The sequence below is a fragment of the Camelus dromedarius genome, chromosome 27 (genome assembly GCF_036321535.1).
Source record: "Camelus dromedarius isolate mCamDro1 chromosome 27, mCamDro1.pat, whole genome shotgun sequence".
NCBI classification, from domain to species: Eukaryota; Metazoa; Chordata; class Mammalia; order Artiodactyla; family Camelidae; genus Camelus; species Camelus dromedarius.
The window spans coordinates 25,638,743-25,655,242 of NC_087462.1; the positions used below are offsets into that span (position 1 = coordinate 25,638,743).

Below are 16,500 nucleotides of genomic sequence, written 5' to 3' on the forward strand. Positions count from 1 at the left end.
AGTCTGCACTGTAAAACTGAGTTGGAGCAATTATCTTCCCTTATATATATAGGGAGGCCTGCTTCCAAAACACAGGCACTCTATGTTCTCAACAAGGTGTGTAAAGGAGGACTTCCACACACATTCGTATCTGAAAATGGAACATGTGGAGAAGTGTTCATTTGGCAAGGCTAAAGTACATGAATAAATCTACAAACACTTAACCTGAATTCTCAGCCTGTTTCTGAGATCTGGTTTCAAGGTATAGGAAGTTTGCACTGTAAAACTGAGTTGGAGCAAATGCCTCACCTTATATTCATAGGAAGGACAGCCTCCCAAAACTGGAAACCCCGTGGTCCCAACAAGGTAGTTGAAGCACCCTTTCCACATAGATTTGGATCTTAGAATGGAACATGTGTAGAAGTGTTCATTCAGCTAGGCTAAACTGCAAGGGTAAATCTAGAAACAATTATCTGGATTTCTCAGCCAGTTTCCTAGAGCCGGGTTCAAGGTTTCTAAGAGCCAGTTTTAAGGTAAGGCAGTCTGTGCTGTAAAAGTGAGTTGGAGCGATCGCCTCCCCATATATATATATATTATATATATATATGGAGACATGCACCCCAAACACAGAAACTCTTTCTTCCAAACAAAGTAGGTGAAGGACGCCTTCCAATCATATTCGGATCCTAGAATGGAACATGTGGAGAAGCGTTCACTGAGGTAGGCAAAAGTGTATGATTAAATCTAGAAATACTTCTTCTGAGTTCTCAACCTGTTTCCTAGATCGGGTTTCAAGATAAAGGCAGTTTGTGCTGTAAAATCGATTTTGAGCCAGTTTCTTCCATTATATATATAGATAGAGATATCTCCCAAACCCGAAACCCAGTGTTCCCAATAAAGCAGGTGAAGAAAGCCTTTCACACATGTTCGCGTCACAGAGTGGAACACGTGGAGAAGGGTTAATTCAGCTAGGATAAAGTGCATTATAAACCTAGAAATACTGACCCTTATTTCTCAGCTTGATTCCTAGAGCAAGTTTCAAGGTAAAGGCCGTTTGTTTTGTAAATCCAACTTTCAGTGAGCGCCTCCCATTACATATATTGATATACCTGTCTCCCCAAACCAGAAACTTTGTGTTCCCAACAAGATGGGTAAAGGACGCCCTCCACACACATTCGGATCCCAGAATGGAACATGTGTAGAAATATTCATTCAGCTAGGCTAATGTACAAGGGTAAATCTAGAAAGAATGAACCTTTTTTCTCAGCATGTTTCCTAAAGCCAGTTTCAAGTTCATGCAGTTTGTGCTGTAATACTGAGCTGGAGTGAATGCTTCCCCTTATATTTATAGGGAGACCTGCTTTCCAAAGACAGAAACTCTGTGTTACATACAAGGTTGGTGAAGGAAGGCTTCCACACACGTTCGGATCCCAGAACAGAACATGAGGAGAAGCATTCATTCAGATTAAGCTAAAGTGCTAGAGTAAATCTAGAAACAATTCTTGAGAATTCTCAGCATGTTTCCTAGAGCAATTTTCAAGTAAATGCAGTTTGTGCTGTAAAATCAAGTTTGAGCCAGTTTCTTGCATTATTTATACAGGTAGGGATTTCTCCCCAAACCAGAAACCCTGTGTTCCCAATAATGCTGCTGAAGAAAGCCTTCCTCACACATTCGCATTCTGGAATGGAGCAGGTAAAGAAGCGTTCACTCAGCTAGGCTAAAGAGCATTTTAAATACAGAAACCCTGACCTTCAATTCTCAGCTTGATTCCTAGAGCCAGTTTAAAGGTAAAGGCAGATTGTGCTGTAAATCCGAGTTTCAGAAAGTGCCTCCCATTATATATTTGGATATATTTGTCTTCGAAACCCAGAACCTTTGTGTTCCCAAGGGAGGTGATGGACGCCTTCCACAAACATTCGGATCCCAGAATGGAGCATGTGGAGTAGCATTCATTCAACGAGGGTAAAGTACAAGGGTAAATCTAGAAACCCTTACCCTGATTTCTCAGCCTGTTTCCTAGAGCTGGTTTCAGGTAAAGGCAGTTTGCACTGTAAAATCGAATTGGAGTCAATGCCTCCCCTTATATATATAGGGAGTCCTGCTTCCTAAACACAAACACTCTGTGTTCTCAACAAGGTAAGTGAAGAACGCCTTCCACACACATTGGGAACACAGAATGGAAGATGTGGAGAAGCATTCCTTCAGCAAGGCTATAGTGGATGGGTACATCTAGAAACACTTACCCTAAATTTTCAACCTGTTTCCAAGTGCCGGTTTCAGGTTAAAGGCGTTTTGCACTGTAAAAGCGAGTTGGAGCAAATGTCTCCTCTTATGTATATAGGAAGGCATGTCCCACAAACACAGAAAATCTGTATTCCAAAGAAGGTAGATGAAGGACGGTTTCCACAAATATTCTGATCTCAAAATGGAATATGTGGGAAAGCTTATTTTCAGCTAGCCTAAAGTGCAAGAATAAATCTAGAAACACTTCTTCTGAATTCTCAGCATGTGTCCTGGAGCGGGTTTCAAGGTAAAGGCTGTTCGTGCTTTAAAATCAAGTTTTAGCCAATTTCTTTATATATATATATATATATATATATATATATATATATATATATATATATATATCTGGATGTCTCCCAAACCCAGAAACCCTGTGTTCCAAATAAGGCTAGTGAAGGATGCGTTCCACATTCGGAAGCCAGAATGGAACATGTGAAGAAGTGTTCACTGAGCTAGGCTAAGCTGCAAGGAAAAATCTACAAACACTTACCTGGATTTCTCTGCGTGTTTCCTAGAGCTGATTTGAAGCTAAAGGCATTTTGCTCAGTAAACCCAGTTTGAGCAAATGACTCCTCTTATATTAATTGGGAGGTCTGCATCCCAAACACAGAAACTCTGTGTTCCTTACAATGTAGCCTAACTGAATGAAATCTTCAACACATTTTCCAATCTGGGATCTGAATGTGTGTAGAAGGCATCCTTCACATAATTTGTTCGGAACACAGATTTTCTGTGTTTGGGAAGCAGGCCTCCTTATATATAAAAGGGGATGCTTTAACTCCCAACTCGGTTTTACAGCGCATACTTCCTTTACCTTGAATCCGGCTCTAGGAAACTGGCTGAGAAATCAGGGTAAGTGTTTCTAGATTTATCCTTGCAATTTAGCCGAGGTGAATGAACGCTTCTATACATGTTCCATTCTGGGAACTGAATGTGTCTGGAAGGCGTCCTTCATCTTTTTTGGAAGCATAGAGTTTCTGTGTTTGAGAAGAAGGCCTCCCTATATGTATAAGGGGATGCATTCACTCCAACTAGATTTTACAGTGGAAACTGACTTTACCTTGAACCTGGCTCTAGGAAACTGGCTGAGAAATCAGAGTAAGCATTTCTAGATTTACCCTCGCACTTCACCCTCGCTGAATGAATGCTACTCCACATGTTCCATTCTGGGATCCGAGTGTGTGTGGAAGATGACATTCAATTCCTTTTTGGGAACAGAGTTTCAGGGTTTGGAAAGCAGGCCTCCATATCTGTATAAGTGCAGGCGTATTCTCCAACTTGGTTTTAAGTGCAAACTAACTTTACTTTGAAAGTGGCTCTAAGAAAAAGGCTGAGAAATAAGGGTAAGTGTTTCTAGACTTTGACTTGCAATTTAGCCTGGCTCAATGAAAGGTTTTACACATGTTCCATTCTGATATCCAAATGTATGTGGAAGGCATCCTTCACATATGTTGTTTGCAACACATTGTTTCTGTGTTTGGGATGCAGGCATCCTTATATATATAAGGGATGGCATTCGCTTCAACTCGGTTTTACAGCTCAAACTGCCTTCACTTTGAAACCAGCTTTTGAAAACATGGTGAGAATTCAGGTTAATTGTTTTTAGATTTGCCCTTGCACTTCAGACTACCTGAATGAAGACTTCTACACATGTCCCATTCTTTGATCCGAATGTGTGTGGAAGGCGTTCTTCAACTACATTGTTGGGAACACAGTGTTTCTGTGTTGGGAGCAGGCCTCCCTGTAAATGTTTTGAGATCCAATGCCTACCTTTATATAGAGAGACAGGTCTGCTTCCGAAACACAGAAAGTCTGTTCCTAACTCAGTTTCACAGCCCAGATCATCTTTACCTTAAAACCAGCTCTAGGTAGCAGGCTCAGAAAGCAGGGCCAGTGTTTCTAGATTTCACCTTGCTCTTACTCTTCTACAAATATTCCATTCTGGGATCCTAACGTGTGTGGAAGGCCTCCTTCACCTACCGAGTTTGGAACACAGAGTTTCTGTGTAGGAGTAGAATGGCTCACTATACGGATCAGGGGAGGAATTCCCTTCAACATAGTTTAAGAGAGCAAACTGCCTTTACCTTGAAACCGGCTCTAGGAAACAGGCTGAGAAATCACGGTAAGTGTTTCTATATTGACCATTGCACGTTAGCCTAGTGGAATGAACGCATCTACACACGTCCAATTCTGGGATCCGAATCTGTGTGTAAGGCATGATTCAACTACCTTGTTGGGAACACAGAGTTTCTGTCTATGTGAAGCAGTCCTTCCTGTGTATATAAGGGGAGGCATTCGATCCCACTCAATTTGACAGCAGAAACTGCCTTTACTTTGAACCTGTCTCTAGGAAACAGGCTGAGAAATCAGGGTAAGTGTTTCTAGATTGATCATTACACTTTATCCTACCTGAAAGAATGCTTCTCCACATGTTCCATTCTGGTAACCGAGTATGTGTGGGAGGCTTCCTTCACCTACCTTGTTGGGAACGCAGAGTTTCTTTGTTTGGGAAGCAGGCCTCCATATATATAAAGGGGGGTATTTTCTCCTATTTGGTTTTATAGCGCAAAAACCCTTTAACTTGAAACCAGCTCTAGGAAACACGCTGAGAAATCATGATAAGTGTTTCTAGATTGACACTTGCAATTTATCCAGCTGAATGAACCTCGTCTACACAAGTTCAATTGTGGGATCCGAAAGTGAGTCAAAGGCATCCTTCAACTACCGTATTGGAAACACAGAGTTTCTGTGTTTGGGACGCTGGCCTTCTCATATATATAAAGGGAAACATTTGCTCTAACTCAGTTTTAAATTGCTAACTGCCTTTACATTGAAACCAGATCTAGGTAACAGGCTGAGACATCAGGGTAAGTGTTTCTGGATTGACCATTTCACTTTAGCCTACCTGAATGAACCATCTACACATGCTCCATTCTGGGATCCGAATGTGTGAGGCAGGCATCATTCACCTACATTTATGGAACACAAAGTTTCTGTGTTTGTGAAGCCAGCCTGCCTATGTATATAATGGGAGGCATTTGCTCCAGCTCGGTTTTGCAGCTTAATCTGCCTTTACCTTCAAACTGCCTCTAGGAAACTTGCTGAGAAATCAGGGTCAGTGTTTCTAGATAGATGCCTGCATGTTAGCCTAGGAGAACAAACCCTTTTCAACATGTCCCATTCTACTATCAGAATGTGTGTGGAAGGCCTCCTTCGCCTAACTTCTTGGCAACAGAGATATTCAGGGTTTGGGATACAAGCCTAACCATATACATAAGGCGAGACACACACTCAAACACAGTTTTAAAGTGCAAACTGCCTTTACCTTGAAACCAGCTCTAGGACACTTTCGGAGAAATCAGGGTCAGTATTTCTAGATGTACACTTGCACTTTATCTCAGCTGAATGAACGCTCTTCCACGTGTTCCATTCATGGGTCCGAATGTGTGTGGAGAGCTTTTTCACCTACCTTGGTGGGAACACACGCTTTGGGTTTGGGAGACAGGCCTCCCTGTATACAGAAGGGGAGTCACTTGCTCACAACAGGTTTTTCAGGGCAAATTGTCTTTATCTTGAAACTGGTTCTAGGAAACATGCTGAGAAATCAGGGCGCGTGTTCTAGATTTACCCTTGAAATTTAGCCCAGCTGAATGAACGCTTCTCAACATGTTCCATTCTTGGATCCGAATGTGTATGGAAGGCGGAGTTCAGCTACCTTGTTGGGAACACAGAGTTCTGGGTCTTGGAAACAGCTCAATCTATAGAAGTTAAGAGAAGCACTCGCTCAAACTTGGTTTTACACTGCAATCTGCCTTTAGCTTAAAACTGTCTCTCGGAAACATGCTGTGAAATCAGGGTCTGTGTTTCTAGATTTACAGTGGCAATTTAGCTGTGCTGAATGAACGAATCTCCACATTTTCCATTCTTGTATCTGAATGTGTGTGGAAGGCGTTTTCACCTATATTGCTGGGAATACATACTTTCTGTGTTGCGATACAGGCCTACGTATATATATAAAGGGAGGCACCCGCTGAAACTCGGTTTTGCAGCATAAACTGCCTTAAAATTGAAACCAAATCTATGACACATTCTTAAAAATCAGGGTCAGTGTTTCTAGATTTACCCATGCCTTTTAGCCTAGCTGAATTAACTCTTCTCCACATGTTAAATTCTGGGAAGCAATTATTGTGGAAAGTGTCCTTCACCTACATTGTTGGGAACAGAGTACTTCTGGGTTTTAAAGAAATGCCTTCCTCTATACATTAGGTGAGGCACTTCAGGGAGTATACATAGGTAAGCTTGTCTCCCTCCCTTCAGGGAGGCACTTGCCAAATCTCGGTTTTGGAGCACAAACCACCTTTAACTTGAAACCGGCTCTCTGAAACATGCTGAGAAATCAGGGTCAGTGTTTCTAGATATAACCTTGCACTTTAGCATAGCTCGATGAACTCTTCTCCATGTGTTCCATTCTGGGATCCAAATGTGTATGGAAGGCTTACCTCAGCTAATTTGTTAGGAACACAGAGCTTCTGCATTTTAGAAATAGGCCTTCCTATATACATAATGGCAGGCACTCGCTCAAACTCAATTTTACAGCATGAACTGCCTTTACCTTGACACAGTCTGTAGGAAACGTGCTGAGAAATTTTGGTCATTGTTTCTAGGTTTACCCTTGAACTTCAACCTTGCTGAATGAATGCATCTTTACATGCTCCATTCTGGGATCCAAATGTGTGTGGAAGCCGTCCTTCAGCTACCTTTTTGGGAACACAGAGTTTCCGGGTTCTGGAGACAGTTCTATCTACATACACATGGGGAGGCATTCATTCAAAATCAATTTTACAGCTCACAATGCTTTTACCATGAAACTGGCTCTTGGAAACATGCTGAGAAATCAAGGTTAGTGTTCCTAGATTTAACTACACTTTACCCTCGCTGAATGACCACTTCTGCACGTTCCATTCTGGGATCCGAGTGTGTGTCAAAGCAGTCCTTCACTTACGTTGCTGGGATTACAGAGGTTCTGTCTTTGGGTGATAGGCCTACCTATATATATATAACGGGAGGCCCTTTGCTCCAACTCTGTTTTACGTCTCAAACAGCCTTTATTTTGAAACCAGCTCTAGGAAACATGGTCAGAAATCACTGTATGTGTTTCTCTATTTACCCTTGCACATTAGCCTAGCTGAATGAACAATACTCCACCTGTTCCATTCTGGGATCCGAATGCATGTGGAAAGAGAAAGAAAAATACCATATGAGATCGCTCATGTGTGGAATCTAAAAAAACAAAACAAAACAAAACAAAACAACACTGAACAAACAAAACATAAATACAAAACAGAAACAGACTCATAGACATAGAATACAAACTTGTGGTTGCCAAGGGGTGGGAAGTGGGAAGGGATAGACTTGGATTTCAAAATGTAGACTAGATAAACAAGATTATACTGTATAGCACGTGGAAATATATACAAGATTTTATGTTAGCTCACAGAGAAAAAAATGTGACAATGAATATATATATGTTCATGTATAACTGAAAAATTGTGCTGTACACTGGAATTTGACACAACATTGTAAAATGATTATAAATCAATAAAAAATGTTTTAAAAAAAAGAAAATATATCAAAGTAAAAAAAAAAAAGAACACCCGGATGAAGCCACTGGAACACATGCCTGACCCATCTCAGCTGGAGATTCTGGTCAGTCACCTGGTCATTCCCTGAACTGGCTCTGAATGTATCCTCCCAGCTTCCTGGTAGTGGCTCCCCTGCCCTTCTGTTCCCAATAAAACTGGAACTTCTCCAAAGACAACTGTGAGTTATTACTGTCTATTACTGTGCTTGGTGCTTCATAGTTATTTAACCATTTTATCTTCATGATAATCCAAGAGGACATGGTCATTCCTATGGTACAAATGAGAAACTAAGAAAGAAGAGGCATTTTTTTTAATGTGCTGAGAGCCTTCAAGCTAGGACAGGAGCCCAGACCCAGGCAACTGGGCTTGCGGTCCACTTATTCCCCCACTCCGGGGACTGTGGTCTCCTGTCCCCACTGTAGCTCTCCTGAAAGAATCAAACTTAATTTTAAAAAAAAATATTCCATTAACACATCACACCTGGAACCTAAGCTGGATCCAGAGCCCCATGCTCTTTGATGATCTAACAGCGAGGATTGATGAGATTCATTTATTTCAGGGTCTTCATCTAATAAAGAAATGTAATAGATGGAAAAAGAGAGAACAAAGGAGAAGTGAGGAAGAGAGAAAGACGCTAAAGCAAAACTTCTCTGTATCAGCACATCTCATTACCCGGGGAGTATTCATAGCAGTGCATCAGCACACACGTGCACACAGACACACAGACGCAGATGCCTGTATGTATGCAGTGGTGTGTAGACATGGATATACGCGTCATGTATATATTTGACTCTAATGTATAAAACTGGTAAGGATTGGTAATTTGTGATTGTGAGTCACTGAAATGGAAATGCTAACCACATGTGAAAAACTCCTCGCTGAATGACAAATGCAAGTCATTCATCTCAACCAGTGGAACAGGAAGAGGGGACACTTGGGATCCCGTGACCATCCGGTGGGATATGAGTAGCTCTGATTTCTCTTCTTCCCAGTCACCGGGGAAGGTCACTGACTATGCTGGGTGGAAAATGCCCATCCCAGCCTCTGTACCTTTGCTCACGCTGTTCCCATCTCCTGAAACCCTTCTCCTGAAGTTCATCCTCCTCCTCCTTAAAATGTCCAGCTTACGTCTTTCTATTCCAGGACATTTGTTCCTGACCAACACAAGCTCACGATTCTCTTCTGGTCTGAAACCCCACGTGACGAGTTCTGCTCTCCTGTCACTGCTGAGGCTGTTCTGAGGAGTTACGGGGATACACATGCCAGGTCTTCATTCTTTTTCTCCTTCCCCCGAAATTAGATTCATTTTGCCTTCTTTTGGCAAATTGATTTTGACTAAATTTTGTTTCCTTTGAAAGAGTAGAATGGTGTTCACACTTTTAAGCAAGTAAAATTCAGTTCTCTGCAGGAGGTGGAGAAATGTTCTCCCGCAGAAGCCAGGGCAGATCTGGCCAGGAATGGCTGGCATCAGGTCAGCTGCGGTGCCTGGTGATTCAGGGTCAAACACACTGAGCAACTGTCCATCTGGGCGATGAAAGTCCATGACTGCTGCTGCGGTGAGTCTCCCTGGCGGCCCAGACACATTAGGGCCCAGTGCTCATTCCTGGAACTCCAAGCACTGCCCTGCTGTCTCCAGTTCAAACACAGCCAGCTCAGTCAGGGGTCACACACGGCCCATTCGGGGCTCCCCCATTTGCCTCAATGAGCCCTCAAGAGAAGTTAGGCCACTAGGATCATTGTCTGCACTCCAGATATTTATCTTTTATGGCCTTTGAGCTCTTTATAAAGATATTCTCTTTAGATGCTCAGGGGAAATATTAAAGATCACTGATTAACAGAAGACTGATTCTCATTAAAAACTAATATATTCATCCAAAAAATTGTTTATATTTTACTCATTATAAGGGAAAGAGACAGAAATTTGCTAAGGACCCAGGACTCCTGAACTTGGGTCCTCACAGTGACCTCAGAACTGGGGTGGCTTCTGCCCCAGGGCTCCCCAGAGCTACTCCAATGCATCGACTCTTACTTAGAGGACCAGAGAAAATGCACTGTGTTGACAGGTCTCCTAAAAGACAGTGAAGGGTTCAGGGGTAATAACTCATGCAACTAATTTATCCCTGCTTCTCTGTACCTTGATGGGTGACAGCCAGACCACAGGAAGTAACTGAAACTCTTAGAAAAAAAGGTAATTACAAACTAACACAATGTAAATATAATAAAACAAAATCTGTTATCATAAAACTGAGAGGCAGACAATTGCTTTTCTTTTACAACACATCACTGTCTCTAACTAGCTAGGTGACTTTGAACAGGGTACTTTATCCCCTCTCCTTCCAGACCTGAGTGGTTCCCTCTGAAAAATGACTGAACTTGAACTTGATGGCTTCTGAATGTCCTTCGTGCCCTGCAGCCCCAGGTGCTCTGGACAGTTGGGCAGGGACGATGGCTTCTTGGTGGCCAAGGCACGGAGTGAGAGCAGTGTGGTGCACCAGATGCTTGCAGCCACGACTTGATTTAATTTAAGTAAAAACTTGAGCAATTGCTGCAAAGTGACCCAAAATGGTGCCCCAGGTGTGCAGCTTCTGTTCATTTCCACCAGGAGTCATGAGAAGACCTTTGGTGTGTGATACAAAACTCCCCATAGAACGAAAAGGAGTGGTACACACAGTGAGCCTACAACCATGGGAAGAATGGACAAGACCTTGCCACTAACTGTAAAGCCAAGAGACACCTGCATGGAAAAGCAAAAGAACACACGACGACAGCTCTATTTTCTGCACCACAAAATCAGGGGAAAGCGTGAACACAGACCCCCACAACGACAAATTACGTGGTCAAGTTTCCCACATTTGGGAAAACTGCAGAGGTCAGCACATCCAGAGTGCAATGAATAAGCCTCGCGGTGTGAAAACCACCTTAGTGATCATGGTATCTCCCCTGCCAGGTAGATTAGTTCTTAAGAACTTGTGTGCCAGGCATCAGTGCTGTTTGCTATTCACTAAATACTTCTGGCTCTGTTTTCCAGACTTGGGGTAACACCACACCTCCTTGACACTTGAGTAGAAGTGGCTTGTCACCTTCATGCCAGAGCACTGACTGCCAGGGTGAAACTGACACTGACACCATCACAGGTGAGTTGGACGAAGTGAGGGGTCATCCTACCAGAGGCATCACTTGAAGGTAGGGCGGACAGGACTTCCCGCTGTGGGGTGGGAGAGAAAGGTGGATCGAGGATGCGCCAAGGTCATTAACCAGAGCCACTGAGTGAATGGCATTGCCATTTTCTAAGATGGGGAAGACTGAAGGTGAGCAAGTTTGAAAGCAGATGTTAGACACCCACATGGAGATGTCCCACAGGCAGGTGGATGTTTGGATCTGAATTTCAGAGGTCAGGAATAGAAATGGAAATGAGTGCAGATACAGGAGCAAGGAGACATTAAGGCTTTGCTTCAGAGCACCCTTTCTCAGTACATTAACTACATTTACTTTAAAATTGTCCCGTTTTCCCTATTAATCATATTTCCTTAGACATTACTTCTATTTGATCATATTGGGTATTAATTTCTAATATACTTGGAAAAATATTTCTAAAATCTAAAAACATTTTCTAAAATTTTATTTTTCCTACCCTGGACTCCTGCCCACACAGAGAGACTGAATAAAGTGAAAGTTAATATAGTGACAGACTTTACTGTAGTCTCTGAGAGACTTCATTAATGTTCAGGGAAAACCCATTTACTTTATAAATCAGGATTTCCCTAACTCTTAAATATAAATAGTTACCTGAGAGTCACCACAGAGTTGGGAAAAAAAGCCTTTAACATGAAAGAAAAACACCAAAACAAAGAATGAAAAGAACGTGGCACCACTGGCTTTTTAGTTGTGGCAGATGTACCGCGTCAGTACAAGCTGTTTAATGATAGGGGGCCCGGTGTGAGCTATGTAGGAACTTTCTGTACTATCCTCACAATATTTCTATAAATCTAAAACTATCATAAAACAAAAAGCTCATAAAAATAACAGGGTTAATGTGAAATGAAGAAGGAAAATATAATTAATAATTTTAGAGAAAAAAGAGTATTTTGCATCCATGAGGCAAGAGCCTTATGCCATAAAAAGGAACATCTAGGTAACAAGGAAGACCTCTTGGGAATTAAAAATATGGAAGCAGAATTGAAAGAATGTATTCAACATCTTGAAAGATAAAAAAATGTCCCGGAAAGTAGAACAAAAAAAGCAAAGAGATAGAAAATAGAGACAAAAGACCCACAGAGGAGAGAAGCAGCTTAGGAACTGCAAGATTCAAATACTTGAGTTCCAGGAAGATAGCACGCAGGAAAAGGTGGAGAGGGGGCAATCTAAGACATAACAGAAGAAAATTCCCCAAAGGATGTGTTTCTTGATTGAAAAACTCCCTCAGGTTTCCAACATACTGATTATAAAAAGCCCCACAACTAGTTACACTATTGTAAAGTTAAAGAAAAGTGAAAATACAGAAAGCTCCTAAACGTTCTAAAAGGAAGGCTAGAAGGACAGGTCACATAAAAAGGATCCATGTAAAGATGGCATCAGACTTCTCATTAGCAATGTTAGAAGCCAGACAGCAGAGCAGTACCTTCCAGCTTCTCAAGGGAATGACATCCAACAAAGGAGTCTACCATTAGCTATCAACCAATAACAAAAGTAGGAAGAAGACACACGGTGGACCAGAATACTGACATCAGGAATTTTACCAAAATGAAGCAGAAAAGGTCAAAAATTGGAAATTTGGGGGGAAAGTTAATTTATATAAAAGAAAAATACATACATGTAAAGAAAAAGGAGTTCTTCGTTGTGGGAAAACACACATACATAACAAAATGTACCATTGTAACCACTTCTAAGTGTGTAATTCAGCAGCATTAAGCATCCTTTTATGTGCTTGGGGACTAGAAATGTCTGTTCAAGTCCTTTGCCCATTTTTCAGCTGGGTTGCGTTTTTGCTGTTGTTCAGTTGTAGGAGATCTTTATATATTTTGGATGTTCATCTCTCATCAGTTATGTAGCTTGCAAATATCTTCTCCCCAAAATAGATTTTTTTCCAAAAGATAACATAAACGAGGAGGATATAGTCAAAGAAACTGTTCTAGAACTGAAGAAAGACACAATTCTTCAGCTTGAAAGAAAGCACCTAGTACCCAGAAGAATAAATTTTAAAATGCTTAACATTACTATGCCTAATGCTTGTGTGTGTGTGTGTGTGTGTGTGTGTGTGTGTGTGTGTGTGTGTGTGTGTGTGTGTGTGTGTGCGTTGTGTTGTGTTAGTCTCAGTCTATTGATAGTGATGCTGTTGGTTAAGGATGCCTGAGACACTTGCCCAGGGCCTGTATTACTAGTAGCCAGCCCCCACAGATTCCCTGACCTGAGCCAATGTTGTGACTGGTCCGGTCTTTATGATTCTTATTAAGATTGCAGGACGCACTTCAGCAAAAACCATCGGGGAACTTTGAGGAGGAAGATTTATTACTCATAGGTCTTGGAGGGTACACGGTGTGCCCCAGGGCCACACTGTGAAGTCATGGGAGGGAGGGAGACAGAGAAGGAGAATCTGGAACTCAGCCTTTGTCAGTGTCCAACGGTGGGTTGTCTAGGATTCCGTAGGTTCACTCTGTCAGGAGGAAGACATTTCCCCTCTACACTTCCAGATTCTTCTGGTGGGTCTAAGAATTAAATTGACATGAAATAGATTAACAGGAGAAAATCACACAAAAGTTTAATAACCTGTCTATGTGGGAGAGACCCAGGGTAACTGAGTAACTCACCCAAATGGCTGAAACCGTCCCCTTAAAGACCATCTTCAGCTACAGACAAAATAGGATTTGGAGGGTAGTGGTTTGGGACTTCAAAGGGGAGAATGAAAAGCAAATGTTCAGCAAACAAATGTTTGCTGGACCATGCAGACAGCGGGACACAGAGAGGAACTGTAACAAACAGATCTGGCTAGCCTCCTCCCTGTCTACACACCCAGTTGGCACTTGGTTATCTATGTTGACAGATAACTTACTGAAACTTTCTTTAGGCAGTTAGGAGGATGGTCAAAGTTTCTTCCTGCGTCTTTTGGATTTCAGTTGTTTTCAGCCCAAAATAATCTGCAAGCCAAAGAGGCATTTTGGGGTGATAAATTTTGCTCCTCTGCAGTGCCGCCTTTGGAACTCCTCTTAACAAGTTTTCACAGTCCAGAAGTTTAGTTGATAGGTTGCTTTCTACCTCATTGAACCAGCCTCTTAGTCCTGACAGTGGGTCAGTTCAGTTACTTATTTCAGGAAGTAATGATGCAGATGAGCTCTCAAAGTTAGGTGTATAGGGTGTAAGCAATCAGGTATTTAATAAGAGGCATTTCTATGGTAACAAAAGAAAAATAACTGTTAATAATTGGAGCAAATTATAAACCCAGTATCTGAGTCCTGAGTGCTGCCAGTCAAGAAGATATCAGGGTTGTGGACTGAAAAATAAATGCACTACCTAAAAGTTGAGAATTATGTTTTATTCTGCAGGCTTTCTGAGGACTCGAGCCCAGGAGGCAGACAGCTCTAAGGGACTGCTCCAAAGAGGTAAGGGAGGAGCCAGGGTATATAGGGGGTTTTGCAACAAAAATCATTTAGTCAGAACATTGAAAGATTACTATTAATTAAAGAAAACCAGACATCTCAAATTAATGAATTTAGTGATTTTCTATGTATGGCAAGGTGCAAAAGTCTGGGCTCACTGAACAACAACAAACTTATTGAAGCATGGGAGGAAAACGTAAGTGTGGTGAAGATGGCATTTCTAAGCAAGATACAACCCTGCAGGCAATAGAGGAGCTGATTGATACATTTCATAAAATTTAAAATGTAGGTATGAAAAAAGACAACATAAACAACTAAACAGAAACTGGGCAAAAATAATTGTCACATATGAAATTGGAAAATACAGATACTCAAGATGTATGAAGAGCTCCTATAAATCCATTGGAAAATGAAAAATAACTAATAGAAAAATGGGTGAAGGTTATGGATTGATGATTCACAAAAGGACCACAAACACCAAGAAACATTTAAGAATAACCATGAATAATCAGCAGTGTGGAAAATAAAACTCAGTGTGGTATCATTTTATCTCCATTGAACTGGTCAAAAACATTAAAAGATTAGTAATATCCACCTCAGGCTACAGTGCGGACACAGTCAACTGAAAAAAGTGCACAACATACAAGCTGAGAGTTATGTTCTATTCAGCAGACATTTCTGAGGACTTAAGCCCAGGATGACAGCCTCTCAGATGGCTCTGAGGGACTACTCTGAAGAGGTAAGGGAGGAGCCAGGATATAGGGGAGCTTTTGCAAAAAAGACCAGGTAGTCAGAACATCAAGATTATTGTTAATTAAAGAAAACCAGGTATCTCACACTAAGGAATTTAGCACTTTTTAAGAATGGGAAGATGCAAAAGTCTGGGTTCATTGAAATCATTCCTTTGATATGCACTGAGGTATCTATGGCCAGTATCTAGGGCCAGTACCTCTTTCTTTCCCATCCTGAGTTCCCTCAAGAGGCACCTTTAGGGGTGGCTGCAGAGGCCGGGCAGCTTGCATGTTTTCATTCCTGAGGTCGTTCTGGCTCACCCTAGGGTGAAGCAATAGTGGATGATGATTTGATGGCCGGAGCATCCATTATTTACTGATAAGCAGGCAGTATTCTTCATTCATAATATACTTTCAAACATTTTAAATTGGGTTGAGCCATTCTGGAGAGCAGTATGGTAGTATTTATCAATATTAACAACATGCATATTCTTTAAGTAAAACTCAACTTTGAGTAATCTTGTCGGAAACAACCCCAACATACATAGAAAGGCATATGCATACTGATGTTCACCACAGCATTGTTTGCAATAGGTGAAAAAGTGGGAAAAACCTAAATGCTCACCAATAGTCAAATGTTTAAAAATGGAATGAGAAATACATACAACAAATTATTCCAAGAAATATGCTTCTTCATTGATTAAAAATAGATTTATAGCAAAAAAAAAAAAAAAAAAAAGAAAGAAAGAAAAAGAAAACAATAGGAAAAAAGCAAGCTGTAGAGCAATATTGTCTATTTTCCCAGTTATATTTAAGAAATCCAACTGAAGTGTGTGTGCACACAACGTTTGCTTACGTAGGCTATTGAAGGTTGCACACCAAACTGTTACATGACTTAATACCCCGCAAAGCCTTAGGCTGTGCCTTATTATACACAGTGTTATATAAGAGTAAGCTTTTTTTTTTTTTTATGATAATACAGTCCTAGATCACTTCTGTAATTTAACAATAAATGTGTTTGCGATTACGTTAACTCCCCTCACCCAACTGCCTGCCAAGCGCAAGGACATTTACTAAAATCCCTTCACCCTGAGAGCCCTGCACGGGGTCTGACACATACCGGCCCCCAATATGTGCATGCGGCTGCCCCTCCCCACCTCTCCGCGCACCCAAGCGAGATCCTAAGGCCAACAACCGCCCAGTACGAATCTTAAACCCTCAGCAGCCCGAGCAGCCTCCGGCCGCCCGGCACGCGAGCGCGAAAGGCGCCCAGA

The 16,500-nt window shown here is 41.6% G+C and overlaps 1 long non-coding RNA gene and 1 other non-coding gene across 4 annotated transcripts; both read right to left on the reverse strand.

The window, feature by feature from the left end:
* Positions 1 to 10,696: 10,696 nt before the first annotated feature.
* Positions 10,697 to 10,860, reverse strand: LOC116148560 (U1 spliceosomal RNA). Its single transcript, XR_004132088.1, has one exon. It is a non-coding gene; the product is annotated as a U1 spliceosomal RNA (small nuclear RNA).
* A 2,532-nt stretch (positions 10,861 to 13,392) lies between these two features.
* LOC116148482 (uncharacterized) lies at positions 13,393 to 16,479 on the reverse strand. Of its 3 annotated transcripts, none has more exons than XR_010378028.1 (3): positions 16,396 to 16,479; positions 13,952 to 14,286; positions 13,393 to 13,607 (listed from the first exon to the last, which is right to left on the reverse strand). It is a non-coding gene; the product is annotated as an uncharacterized LOC116148482 (long non-coding RNA). The 3 variants fall into 3 exon arrangements; XR_004132025.2 differs by having other exon boundaries at positions 13,952 to 14,036; positions 16,347 to 16,479; XR_004132026.2 differs by having other exon boundaries at positions 16,347 to 16,479.
* Between the last annotated feature and the right edge of the window lie 21 nt (positions 16,480 to 16,500).